This window comes from Betta splendens, chromosome 9 (assembly GCF_900634795.4).
Source record: "Betta splendens chromosome 9, fBetSpl5.4, whole genome shotgun sequence".
In the NCBI taxonomy this organism is placed as follows: Eukaryota; Metazoa; Chordata; class Actinopteri; order Anabantiformes; family Osphronemidae; genus Betta; species Betta splendens.
The window spans coordinates 14,470,814-14,485,746 of NC_040889.2; the positions used below are offsets into that span (position 1 = coordinate 14,470,814).

The following is a 14,933-nucleotide window of genomic DNA, read 5'->3' on the forward strand; positions in this document are numbered from 1 at the left end:
TGCTGTGCTCTCCTCATGCACCAAGACATCACGTCCAAGGCTTCACACCAAGGCTTCACGTCCAACCTCAGCTCCTGTCTCTGCCCATGCTTTGCCTCCAGTTTTTAATTTTGCTGCCAATGCCTAAGCAAATCCCTGCTTGTGCCCCGATGCCAACATCAGGACTGATCGCAGTCCATGTCCTAGCTCCAGCTTCATTCCTGCTTCCTGTTCCTGCCTCAACTCCGGCTTTGCCGACGTTCTCACGCTCCTGCCCCAGCTCCACAGCAGTCTCCAGGCCAGGTTTTGGCTCCACCTTCTGCAGAACAGCCTCGACCTTCCTCCGCAGCAACTACCCTGCGTTTTGGAGGGGTCTTCATGGACCTTGCCCCCTGCAGTGCTCAGGCTTAGCTGCCGACCTCCGTGCTTGCTCCCAACAAGGGACGTCAGATATGGAAAGAGCTGAACGCCCAGTGCAACCCAGAGTTCCGTGACCCATCCTCCAACTCTGCCTTGATTCTCACGAGGGGGTTCGTAATGGAGGGGCCGTCTTCTAAAGTACACACCAGCACAACAACAGACTTAAGCCCCACACTGCAGACAGCTTGGAGGACTCAGACTTTATCCTCCCTGTCTGGTGTGTTTGAATGGTGCTCCAGAATGTAATAATGTAGTCAAGACAGTGTCCCAGCCTGCCTCAGCCACAGTGTCTCAATCTGCATCAGCCACCGGTCTCTTGCCTACCACATATTGTAGGCATGTCGCTGCCACTGATATCCACCCTTTTGCGGCTTCTGACACACTGACTGTTGCTGCTGACTCTCTCCCAACCACATCGCGCTCAAGCTCCAGCTCAGTCACGTCACGATCCTGCTCTAGCTCCTGCTCAAGACCCGGCTCAGTTGTGTCAAGTTCCCGCTCAACGTCCAGCCCTTGTTCCTCGTGGTCCAGAACTGACCATTCCCGTCCTTGTTCCTGGCGGCTTGGTCAAGCGGACCCCTCCAGCCTTAGTTCCTCATGGCCCAGAAAGGACCACTCCCCGATAAAGTGGACCCCTCTAGGTCTGGTTCCGATTGGCCTGAGAGTGTCCATTCCAGCCCTAGTTCCTGGCGGCCTGGTAAAGCAGAACATGAACAGTGTGGATAAAACACCAGCTACTGGTAGACAAAGCAGTCACTGGAGACTGTAAGACCAGACATACCAACCTGTGCACTGCCTGGATTGACTACGAGAAAGTAGACTATGACTCAAGGTGTCACACATGGATCATGGAATGCTTGGAAATCTACAAGATCAACAGGACTCTAAGAACCTTCATCTAGAACTCAGTGGGAAAGTGGAAAACAACACTAGAGGTCAACTTGAAGTCCATTGCTCAAGTCAGCATCAGGTGTGGCATATACCAAGGAGATCCTCTGTCCCCATTGCTGTTCCGCATAGGCCTGAACCCTCTCAGCTAGATCATTACCAGGACTGGATAAGAATAAAGACACTTGCGAGAAATTTGGCAGAAGCTGAGACAAGTTCTGTGTGGTTAGGAAGCGCTCCCAGATGACTGGGAAACTACTGAAGACGTTATTAGGGAAACAGGTGGAAAGATGCGCCATCTGGATGGAGGAAAGAAGATAAACACACTTGGTGGTGGAATGAGGAAGTACAGGACTGAATCCAGAGGAAGAGGTTGGCTAAAAGGAAGTGGGGTGTAGAAAGGACTGAGGAAAGTAGACAGGAGTACAAGGATGAGCTGTATGACAGGTTAGACGCAAAGGAAGGAGAGAAGGGCTCGACAGGCTAGCCAGACAGAGCGATAGAGATGTGAAGAATGTGCAACAGATAAGAGTGATTAAAGACAGTGACCCAGAAGTGTGTGAGATGGAAAGTGTATTTAGAGGAGCTGATGAATAAGGAGAATGGCAGGAAAAGAAAGGAGGAAGGAGATCACAAAAGGAGATTGTGGAGGAGGGAATAGCAGAGATTAGAAAGGATGATGTGAGGAAGGCTCTCAAAAGGATAAAGAGTGGAAAGGCTGTTGGTCCTGATGACATACCTGTGGAGGTGTGGAGGTGTGGAAGTGTCTAGAAGAGACAGCAGTGGAGTTTCTAGCAAGCTTGTTCAACAGGATTCTAGAGAGAGGGAACATGCCAGAGGAATGGAGGAGAAGCGTTCTGGTGCCGATCTTTAAGATTAAGGGTGAACTGGGACTACACCAAGGAGTCCCTTCTTGTTTGCTATGCTGATGGACAGGCTAACAGACAGGACAAGACAGGAATCTCCCTGGTCAATGATGTTTGCGGATGACATTGTGATTTGCAGTGAGAGTAGGGAGCAGGTGGACGAACAGCTGGAGAGGTGGAGGTTTGCTCCGGAAAGAGGAGGCATTAAAGTCAGTGGTAGTAAGACAGAATACATGTATCTAAATGAGAGGGGTCAAGGTAGAACATTGAGGCTACAGGGGGCTGAGGTGAAGAAAGTGCAGTAGTCAAATACTTGGGGTCAACAGTTCAGTGTAATGGGAAGTATAGAAAAGAGGTGAAGATGCAAGTGCAGGCAGGTTGAAGCTGGTGGAGGAAAGTGTCAGGAGTGTTGTGTGACAGAAGAGTGTCAGCAAGACTCAAAGGAAAGGTGTACAAGACAGTGGTGAGAGCAGCTCTGCTCTATAGGTTAGAGACGGACGCAGTGAGGAAGCGACAAGAGGCAAAGAGTTGGAGATGTTGCGCTTCTACTTACAGTAGGAGTGACAAGGTTGGACAGATAAAGGAAGGAGCTCATCAGAGGGACGGCTCACGTTGCCCGTGTTAGCAACAAAGTCAGAGAGGCCAGACTGAGATAGTTTGAACATGTGCAGAGGAGGAAGAATGAATATATTGGTAGAAGGATGTTGGAGATGGAGCTGCCAGGCAAGAGGGCAAAAGGACGACCAAGGAGGAGATATATAGATGTGCTAACAGAGGACATGAGGTTGGCTGGTGTGAGTGTACACGATGCCTAGGATAGAGTCAGGTGGAAAAGGATGATTTGCTGTGGAGACCCCTGATGGGAAAAGCCGAAAGAGAAATAGCTTACAGTATCTCTGATGTTGGCACTGCTCTATTAAGCCTTTGTGGACTATTAATGTTACAGTATACTGTTTTAACATATCAATGTAAATGAAACACCGCAATTTAAAGTGTGCACTTCCTTTGCAGAATCTCCACATAATAGTTTATTTCTTTAGATCTTTTATAGCAGCAGCAAAAGACCACACACAGAACAAATTTGCTTTGTGCCACGTGTTCTTCACATTTCACAGTCATTCTAGATAAAACTATAGAGGTGTTAAGTTTGAAATGTGACCCATAGTGAGTGTTGTTGTTCTTAAAACTTTAAATTCTGGGACCCATTCATCAGCAGCTGGTTCATTTGTGGTTATTTTCTTTATCTTATTTAACAAGTAGGTGTAGAGCATAAATACATAGATGAAAAATCCACTGAGCATTGCTGTAATGTGATGCTTCCGTCTCCCACATATTCTTTGGTCTTGCTCTCTCCAACCATTCCATTAACATTATACTTCCAATGTCTCAGTCAGGCCCTGCGATGAACTGACGACCTGTCCAGGGTGTACTCTGACTAGCCTGTAGATAACTGGGATAGGTTCCAGCACCCCCGTGACCCCGCATGGGACTAAGCAGTAGAAAATGGATGGATGGATGGATGGCTGGATGGATGGCTCAGTGAGGAACATTTATTCTCCCACCTTCCCTCTTTAGTGTAGCTAAATGTGTGAGCTATGGCAGTATCTAATGCCTCGGGTACAGACCGCTTGCATTACATCTGAAGCGTGTCCTTCAACACACCTAACTTCTCTCCTGCTGCCTTGATTTTGGCCTATAACCTGCTTCTACATATTTAGAAATCCTCTTGCAAGCAAGCAACTCAAGGTTGCTGTAATTTATTGCAGTATATGTCAGATGCTGGGTCTCAATATTGGGTGCAGTAACCATTATTAATTTCATATTCTAGTATAGCTTATTTCACTTAGTCTTAGTAACCAGCTACGAGGGCTTATGATAGTATCTCTCAGTTCAGCTGCTTGCTGCCATTGCGTTTGTGAATACTGTGACACTGAGCTATAATTTGTTTAGGTATCCATCACATCTCTTTCATGGAACCCATTTTATATTTGTACCATTAACGAATTATTACTATTATCTTCTATAAATGACCAGCTAACAAATCCAGGACTCTATTATAGTGCTAGGCAACCGCTGAGAGGCATTTGCTTTCTATTGCACAATGAACTACGAGGAAACATCTCCCTTCCATACCATCCATATCCACCAGGGTTGTGGCATAGTTACTTAGCTTTCTTTCCTGGCGGTGGATTCCTGAGACCTTCGTACTCTGACTATCCTTCTAGGCCAGGGGTCAGGCCAAAACACCCAAATAGCCATTTGAACCCGTTGTCCATGAAAAAAAAAACACTGGGAGACATATGGGCCCTGGAACTGCTGAACGTAACACCAATGTGATTGTGGTGACCGGTTAATCTAGCTCCTACTGTTCAGAAAAAGCGTCTTTAGGTATGTCATATCTGTTGCATGATGTCAAATCAGTAGTGAGCTCTCAGTGGTGTGGTGGTTAAGGCCATGTGTGAAGTGTTATTTTGCTGCAGAGACAGCAGGATCAAATCCCATAAAAATTTTGCTAATTTCACAATATTTGAGGAACAGTTATGTTTATACCTAAACAAGACTCAAAATACGGGATTCAAAGGTTTAACATTTTATATTTTACTGACAGAAGATCGAAGCAGTAAACAGCAGAATTATCCAGTCCTCATTCTCTTTTACCTACTTCCAATCTCAATGATCAAACTGCATCAGATCACGCCTTGTAAAATTGTAAAGACTGTTCAGATTGCATACAGACGACAAAACATTGACATTGAAAAGACATTGAAAGACCCCAAACGCACAACCCAAACACAGGAAGTACAGTTTAACATAAAATGATTTATTAAATACAAACATAAACTCACTCAAGATCAAACAAAAACGTGAGAACTAAAAATCGCTGCTATGCAGGAAAACTAAAAACTACTACGTAAACGAACTATAGTACTGTAGAAACGCTCCATTCCTAATTGGCACACAAACCTAAACATAAAACACAAGACACTCACTCGACACAACTCTGAATAAACTAAACAGTACTGAACCCATCCGGCTAAACTACATCTTTAAACAAAGAAGACAGATACACAATACAAACCTTAAGGACAACCATCAAAGAAAACAAAAACTCCATTCCATCAAAAGGCTCCTCTCTTCAAAACTTGTAACCCAACATAGCTTACCGAGCTTATGACCGTGTTTACGACTTAACACACCACCAACGGGTGAAACAAAAGGCATGACTTAAATACAACATGAAGCAGGTGGATATCATCAACTCATTACAGAACACAGGAAATTAACTCAGGAAATGACTCACACAAAAACACAGGAGTGCCCCTTGCGGTGCGAAGGCTGATTGTCACAACTTCATCCAAGAGGAATCGGCAGCAGTGAAGCTGACATTGCCTACAAAATGAAGTAGTAACATAGAATTAGTTACTGACAGCAAATCAGAGCTAATATACAAGCTAGCGTTAGCAACATAAGCTAACGCTACTTCTGACAGTCTAAAACACCAGAAACAGCAGCTCGTAACTTTACTTAAACTTCAAAGCGCAAGTTGAAACAATAAAAAGTGTAATATATTACTTAGTCATTGCTCCATTGACCGACGCCAGCTCTGGGCTCCCTGCTGCAAGAGCCGGTTCCTTACAGGCAGCCTCGTCCTCCGCTAAACGGAGTAACTTGTTGGCGCTGTACTCTGGCTAACACAACTAACCGCGAATATCAGACTGTGCTGAAGAACTTGCTGTCTTCCAAATAATCTACAGTGAGACTTTCGGCCATTGAATATTAGTGCTGTGCGTGTATGCGAGGAAAAACAAAGACAGACTGAGCAGTTGTGCTCCAGCAGGCTGGCCCTGCCTCCCTCTCAGCCTGACCATTGCTGGGGAATTGAAAATCGGTCATGTCAGCTGCTTAGTAGTGCTTCCTGCCTTTCCTGATGACTACCAAGATAAGTGTGTGTACTAATTCAAATATGTTCACATATTTTGGGCTGTAGGAAATTTCTATCTGTCAGTAGAGATGTAGTAATGTTTCCGCCTTCGCCTGTCACTGATAATTAGATCCCCACTTCTTGACTCTGTTTGTGCATGGCTGCTTCGCACCTGATTGTAGTACTGTTGAGTGTAGAAAAATGTAAGTTATGCTTGTTTAATCACATGTTGTCTCTTTTTATTAAGGTGACGAGCCAGCCGCATTCCGACCGACGGGTCATGTATCGATTTATTTGCAGTGTTACAGGGGAAGAATAATTAAATTTTTATATTGTTTAGTGATATTCGCTTGTCATAATTTTGTTATATTTAGTACATTATTTGTTTCTTTCTGCCATTTCATATACCAACAGTGTCCACCTTTTGAAATGATTCACCACTTTAAGATGAAATAAACCAGAATGAAGTCATTCTGACACAGCATTTTGGTCGCACCACACTTAGATCCAGACACTGCTCCAAATATCCAAATCTGACCAGATTCTTACACTTACTAAAACAAGCTTTTAGTCTAATGCATCCTTAAGGAATGAAGCAAATAGACCAAATTATCCACCTAGTCACCAATACATAGCATCATGTAAAAATAAACATTTTAGTGCAGCATGTGAGTTAACCGCAATTTGATGCCATCTGCTCTAGTTGTTATTCTTGGGAATCTCACCTGCATCCAGCACTCATCCATGAGTGACCAGACATATCACAATGCACAAGAAAAGACTAACTATGTATGATATTTAAGTTTTGTTGTTTTAATGTATTATATGATATTATCTTAACCAGACTCACATCAGACTTTACTCCATGTTACAAAATTCCCCCGTTAGTTATCTACCCATGGGGCTTGATAGGGCACGGGGACAGGAGTGGAGGAGAAGTGGATGGGAAACCGATAACTTGCTCGCACTGAGCGGGAAACTACTGCTCTTACACAGAGCACAGGAATTCAGTCACTATGGCCCACATGCACAGCTGCCACCACGCTACTGCGCTACTAAAACATTCGATTTAACTCTAAACCCTGAAACATTTCCCTGGCCGCATCTACAGATCAGGTGATGGGGAGAAAGGACTAGACATAAAAGCAACGTATTGGAGCAAACCAAGGCTGCCTTACCAGCCCTGGTTTGCTCCAATACGTAGACTAGAAATTTATTCAAACTTAAATTGAATATTCTAATATTGTAGAGAATGGGTTTTGATATCCGTCAGCCAAGAGCTGTAGCTATTGGAATTAATATATAAAAGCTTCAAAATATTTAATTTCATGTGTATGAAATATTACTGTCTTCCTCTTCTAGAGATTATACAACTATTGTATAAAAGCATTAGACTAATTAATTTCTATGGGAGCCAATTTATTTAAGCGCACAGGAATGGGATAATCAGTCAAGTGAAAACATTAATTGTGATAAAGAATCAAATTGGCGAAGGACATGGGATGAGAATTCCAGAAGGGTTTGGAAAATTGTTTTTGAACTACGTACATTAGGATAATCACACTGGGACCAATTACGTTAAGTTAAGTTAAGATCATCTCTATATCTACGTCTATAAAAAATTATCCAAATGGGAATTTTGATGCCTGGTAGAACATATACTTTTTTTAAAATTGTATTCACTTAAGCATATAAAAGGAGAAACAGTCAATTAAGATTAATCTGATGAATGAATTAGACAAAACTATGACAAGAGTAAAGATTAAAAGGGTAGCTGGCTCGCATTATGTACAGTACTGTACCAGTAAATTGTAAATTAGGACAGATTACTGTGGAGTGGTCAATAGATTGTTTAACAACATACTAAATAGTAAGATATCTGCAGAGTGCAGAAAACATAAAAAGGAGATCTGTAGAGCTACACAGGCTTAAACTACAAAGGCATATGTTTGATTAACAATAACAATACCAAGAATATATGAAAAGCATATGAGAGGTGACAATGAAATATGGTTTCATGCCAAGACAGAGCAATATACAGTAGTTGTAATTTTTTACTTTGAGGTTGTTAGGAGAGAACAAGTGAGATCAGCAGTTGCACTGTTTTTTGTGGATTTAGAGGAAGTTTCCAATACAGGAGCTGTGGGGTAAGTCAGGAGAGGTGGAGAGGGATGTGGGGGTAGTACAGACTATGACTGGGGACAGGCTGATAGCGGTGAGGTGTGCAATAAGGATGATGGACTGGTTCAAGGTGGAAGTGGATTATCAAGGAATGGCACTCAAACCCTTCTTTATGTGCAAAAGTGATTGATAGGAGTCTCCATAAACTTTGACATTCCCAATGACACTGATTAGTAGTGAAAACAGGGAGCCAGTAGAAATAAGAAAGATATACTGTAGGTACAAGTTGGTGGAATGGTGCACTTGCAAGGTGAAGAGATGGGAAAGTTTAAATGCTTAGAGTGAACTGTTAAAAGTAATCATGTTGGGGTAGACAAATTAATAGGTGGGGTGGAGTGAGTGGAGGAGAGTGTCAGGAGTGATTGGTGAGAAGGTGGGAAGGGTTAAGGTTATACTACTGAGACCAGTTGTATTGAACTATTGGACTTGGAGGTGACGGCACTGACAACAGTCTAAGCCAAGTCAATAATTCCACAGGGTGATAAAGACAAATAAAAAAATAATTTAGTGACATCGATGGCTTACTGTAGGCTTGTGTTGTGATGAGTGGGGAAATATTGTGGAATAATAATTGTGGAAGAACTTGTTATCGGCAAGAGCAGATAACAAGTTTAGAGGAGAAGGCTTGTGGTTGTTGAGGTTTCTGGAGTAACGTCCCGTCTATATGTTCCGATGGGACCCTTGACACAGGCAATGATTGTAAGTGCAGCGACAGGGATTAGTGAGCTAAGTGGCCATTCAGGAAGAGACCAGATAAACAGTCTAATTTATGTGTTGTGTTCTTCTTTGGGCAGAATCCACAAGTGACTACTGCTGTGTGACTCTCTACTTTGGAGGTTGACATCCACTGCTCTAATCTCATTTCCCACAACATGTGCTTAATGCATCACATACCTGTCAGGTACAGTCACATTTTATTTCTTCTTCAAGATAGACAGAGTGGTAACCTCAACTCTCCCACCTAATGTATCTGAGAGTGCATTGGTTCACGTATGATTGACTAGTTTGTTGTGAGAGAGTCTATGGTGTGTGTGTGTGTGTGTTGATGTGATGATGTGTGTTGCATATGTGGGTGGGTGTATGCGTCTGTGTTTGTGTGAGTTGGTATGCGTGTGGTGCGGTTGAAGTGTGGGGGGTCCGGTTTTCAGCCCGGGGTACGATGATCGTCTGCCTGGGTGGTCTCTTTTCTGCTGACCCCACCAATTGCTGGCCTTGTGCTGCAGGCCACTGTGGCGCCAGGGGATGAGGTCGGGCCGATGGGGTAGGCCCCGCTCCGCTCGTGGGGGTGGTGGACTGGGGGCGGGCCCCACTCTGGGTGCGGGGGCATCTTCTTGCGGGCTCCCTACGGACCGTGGGTCCTCGGGCTCTACTCTTTCAGGCCGACCCTCCCGACGGGGGGAGTGTTTGCCCCTGGTTCTCATGGGGCGGACAGCGCTGACCCCCGGTGGCCCACTCTGGCCTCGGGTGCTGTCTCTGTGGCTGCTGCAGCTCTGCTTGGGGGGCTCTGTGTGGGCGGCTTGGGTCATAACACCTGCCCTCCTGGAACTGAAGGTGTGTGGGCTCCCTGGCTGCTAGGGTTCCTTCCTCTGCTTGCTGGATGGGCGTGGTGGCCGAGCCCCTCACATCACCCTGGCTTCCACAAGTGGCATTGTTCATGCACCAACGTCTGCCTCACCCTTTGGGTGAATAATATTAAGCTACAGCCTTACTAACCTTGTAGTGGGACACTTTCCAAATCCAACTGTAAGTACTATTGATACTTATCACTACCAATATCAATAATGTGTGAATATGTAATTTGTGGTGTTGTATGTCATGACTTTTATTAAGTAGTATGGGATATGTATAATAATGCACATATGTATGTATATGATATGTATATGTTTGTATGAGTATGTGCACATACCTTAGCACTATTATTGGTATTAGTATTAATCTCCAAGGTAAACCACAGTACAAAAGTTGTTTAGTTATGAATGTGTTAGCCTAAGGTACATCCCTGCTCCGATTGTTTACTTAACAGATTTGCTTTGTTTCAGCAGCTGGTTGCACCCCTAATGGGAGCATTCTGCACAATGGCCGTGGCTATTACAACGAGATAAGGCAAGCAATGCAGTTTCATCCTTTGGACTATTAGCCATTAGCCACTATTAGCTATAAATTAGCCAATTGCCAACGTGAGCCATTACAGTAAAGAGGCGTATTAGAAATTAATGTGGCTAGTCTTTGCTACTCTACTTTAAAGTAGAATTACGGGAAATCCAAGTACAGGAAGGAAGGAAACACTTAAGACCTGTTTGGAAAATTGTTCTTTCTATAGCAAAGATGTGCAGAAATTGGGCCATCTCATCAAAAAATGAAACTCCACTGAATCGAATAAGTTCTTGGCAAGTGCTACAGTAACTAGCCTTAGAGTATCTGTGGGAACAAAGCCACGTTGTCAGGTTTTGGCAGAGATCGGACCCACATGCACAGCGAAGATGCAGCAGACAGATGGTATAAGTAAAATGGGCTTTAATACAAGAATCGTAGTTCAGACAGTCCAGGTCATACACTTGTAGGCCCGAAGATTGAGGCACAGAGGGAGTAGGCTTAATCACGTCCAGTAAACAGGCAGGGTTCAGCAGCAGAATCTACAGAGTACGGTACCGGTCAGGATCAGGCGAGAATCAATAGTCGGGAACACGGAACAGGGTCGAAGACGAGGTAAGCTTAACAACTGAATGCTGGAAAGTGACGACATGCGTACAAACGATCTGGCGGATAACTGACGTAACAGGTGGTGGTTAAATGTCCTGGTAAGTAATGACAAATGAAACACAGGTGCGTGTACTGAAAACCGGAAGTAAAGTTAGCGTGAACAGAATGATACTGGAAACCAGAACTATAGCGCTAAAACAGGAAGTAGACCTAGAGTCCTGACACACGTGGTGTGAACCGTTTGTCATTACAATGTCCATAATGATAAAAGTCCAGATGTTCTCTGATACTCAGCAAAAAAGGTACTGATGGTAACACTGAAAAATTATCTTGTCATGGCTTAAGTTAATGGTCTTACTGTAAATTGTTACAAATGTGTTGCAGACCAACACGCTCCATTTGATAAACAGCATATACATCAAGAATTGCAATAATGTGAAAATGCATAAATCTACAAATTATTACACATTACCAGAATTCTGTCAGCAGGGTTTGTTAGAAGTCAGCAGGACTTTGATGACACTGGAAACACTGGAAAGAAAAATATGTGGACTGATATTAAAAGATGATTTCTCGCCTTCTGAGACACTTTATCCCTGTAAGTGTCACGGCGTGAGAGGAAGCCAGAGTTGCCGTGCAGACATAGGGAGACATGCATGAACATGGGCAACCCTGGGATCCTCACACAGGCAACAGTGCTAACCACTATTATCTCATTGTGAGTCCTGACAGGGTCTTAAACCTGGGCCTTATTTATCACTGTCAAGCAATAGCCTGTATTTATTCATGGAGCAGGTAATGTAGGTGTTGGTGATCCCTCTGTGTCAGCTTGAGTTATCTCATAGCACAAGTGGCAAGTCTTGCAAACGGTATTTTGGTGTAAGTAGTTGCAATAAGCACAGGCCAAACTACAGGTTTGCTACTAGTGGCATGAATATTATAATATTGAGAATGTATGGTTGCACAAATGCTGGTGGTGCATGTGTATGAAAATAGGGACTTGGCTGTCAGAATCTGAAATTACAGTTGTCAAAATTGTCAAAACAGGACGCAGAAAAGGAAATTAGGAAAACCTGAATTATTCAGGTACATTTTTTGAGAATACAGATTTCTGTATTGCTTTCTAACCATCTTTTACAACAACATCATGCCTCTTGATGTTCTTTCCCAAAACGAGGCATCCAACAGTCTGTCAAACTGTGGTGCCAGTCAGCTCCAACACACCTGCACGCATGCACGCACGCACGCACGCACGCGCACACACACACACACACACACAGACAATCAGTGTCTTCCTACAAAGCTGTGACTCTTACTTGACTTCAATAAAGTGCATTCACTTTGCTTCACCGTTTCAATTCTACAGCAAAAATAATAACAACAATTTAGTTCTCTTCACTGTATGAGGTATAAAGGGTCCACATTCTTAAAAACATCTGAAAGTTTTGAGACAGATGTGTGAGGAATTTACTTTTCTACAATCTACAGATGCTGCAACAAAAAATCAGAGGCAATATAAACAAGTGTCTTCCAAATTCCTATGTGGTGTTTAGCACATTCTGAAGCTGGTCCTACTCTACAAGCAGACAAACAATCATGTTACTGAAATTAAAGATGAGAAAAATATAAACCAGCTGTTGTGGTGAAAGTTAAATGAAAAGAAAAAAGGCACGAGGTAGTTTACTCTGTATACTGTATGTACTATAGCTTTTATTTGATGACATTCACAGTTTAACTTTCTAGGATAAAAAAATACAATGCACTGGAGAAAATATAGAGCCCTGAAAAATATTGTGACCTTTGGAGGCACTTTTGTGTAGGCGCTGTTGTGTAGGATGCTCAGTCCTTTTTTTTTGCTTTTTGTTACCTCATGACCTCACTTCCTGTTAGTACTGTAGTAACTAACAGTAGTTCAATGTACAGTATATGCAGTACTGATGGACTCCTGACCTGACCCACTTTGACAGTTTGCCATTTAAGTAAGTTAATTGGTTGATTTTGGTATCCGCCTCACTTGATATAATTTCTATAGATCAGTGTTTCTCAGCTGGTGGCTTGCTGGCCTTTGCCAGGCTTTTTTTTAAGACGAACCATCTTCATACTATATTCATACTCCTTAACAGTAGGTGACGATTATGCCCTGTAATGCTAATTGGCACTTGCTGTTTGACCATAGCCCACATATGATAATTTAAACACAAGTAAGACTACCTAAACACTGCTACTTAAGAAACTGTCACGATCTGGGGTTTTGTTTCTTGTTGTGTCCCGTTTTAGTACATTAGTTCCTGTTTTATTTTGGTAATCTCCCGGTCTCTGTTTTTGGTTCTAGCTTCACTTTCCGGTTTACGTTACATCACAGCTGTTCCTGCTTCACCCGGTCATTGTGCACACCTGCAGTTCATCAGTCATCACTCACCTTGTATTTAAGCTCCACCTCTCACCCTCGTATTTTGCCAGATCGTTGTTTCGTGTGTCATCGTTGTTTCCCCAGTTCATTGTTCCTGTCCGGCTGTGTTTTCATGTATCCTGGCGTTAATGATCAACCTTGTTTGCCTGCCTGACCACGCTTCTCCGCCTGACGACTCGGTACTGTTATTTTCTGGCTTTCGTGTACGAACCTTGCCTGTCCCTGACGCTGTCTCTGCCTACCCGGAATAAACCACCCTTTGATCACCGTCAACCTGTGTTCTGCTGTGCATTTGGGTCCTCATCCGAGCGTTTCCTGACAGAAACAGAATTTTTTTCTATAATGCAGTGTTGGAACTCACAGATTTATTTAGTATTCTCAGTTAAAACTATATAATATCAGTCAATGTATTTTAAGTTAAAACACAGGGGTCTATTAAAAATGATTACATTTAAAAAAATGTTGCTTGTTTGTTATGCCAGCCTTATAATTAAATATAATTAAAAGCTTAATAGTGAGTCCTGAAGCCAGGCGAGTTGACATCTACTGATCTAGATTAACTCTGATCCAAAGATAAACTGTTACTGTACAAACACCAAATTTATTTCATTGGCATTTTAAGTGATAGGCTAAAACAAAGTTTTAATATGATTTGGATGGAAAACAAAATGATGGCAAATGTTTCACAAATATATGAAGGGTGGATTTCATGCACCTTTAGTCGGCCCATATGTTACTGCTTTCTAGAATCACCTTTCACAATAATTACATCTGAAAGCTGATTTTTGCTCAGTCTTCTTGCAAAACAGCTCAAACTCAGTCTATTGGATGGGGAGCATCTGTGAACAGCAATTTTCTAGTCTTGTCACAGATTCTTAATTGGATTTAGGTTCTAACACATGCACATGCTTTGATCTAAGCCATTTGAATTGTCGCTGTGGCTGGATGTTTAGGGTCGTTGTCCTGCTTGAAGGTGAACCCCCGGCCCAGTTTCAAGTTCTCAAGTCAGAGTCTAACTGGTTTTCTAAGGTTGCCCCTTATATGGCTCCATTCTTCTTTTCATCTGCTCTGAGCAGCATTCCCGCTGACGTAAAACGTTCTCACAGCTACTGTATGATGCTGCCATGGTGGGGATAGTGTGTGTGTGGCGTGGTATGCAGTCCTGACTAGAGCACCTTCTTCGTCATTTGCTGTGTATACAGTATAGCAAATGTATGCCTCTCTTTTAACATTGGCCTACATTTTGATACTCTAACATGAAATAGATTGGTAGCAGGCTTCTGTCTTCTGAACAAATTCTTGTAGCAGAGCTGTTAGTCTCCATCAGAGTTACCATGGGCCTCTTGGCTGCTTCTCTACTCAATGTTCTGTTACCATAGGTTACCATTCTTTTTTTGGAAGATGGATTGAACAGTGCTTAAATAAATATACACACCACACCTCTTAATATTTTCTGATCATTTTACTTTTAGTTCACTACTATGTGCCACTTTGTGTTGATCTGTCAGATAAAATCCCAATGAAACACTTATGTTTCATACAGTATTAATATTTTATATTGTATATT

General features: G+C 42.8%; 1 long non-coding RNA gene across 1 annotated transcript; it reads right to left on the reverse strand.

The window, feature by feature from the left end:
- Positions 1–4,716: 4,716 nt before the first annotated feature.
- LOC129604665 (uncharacterized) lies at positions 4,717–13,759 on the reverse strand. Its single transcript, XR_008695732.1, has 3 exons — positions 13,376–13,759; positions 11,429–11,487; positions 4,717–5,543 (listed from the first exon to the last, which is right to left on the reverse strand). It is a non-coding gene; the product is annotated as an uncharacterized LOC129604665 (long non-coding RNA).
- Between the last annotated feature and the right edge of the window lie 1,174 nt (positions 13,760–14,933).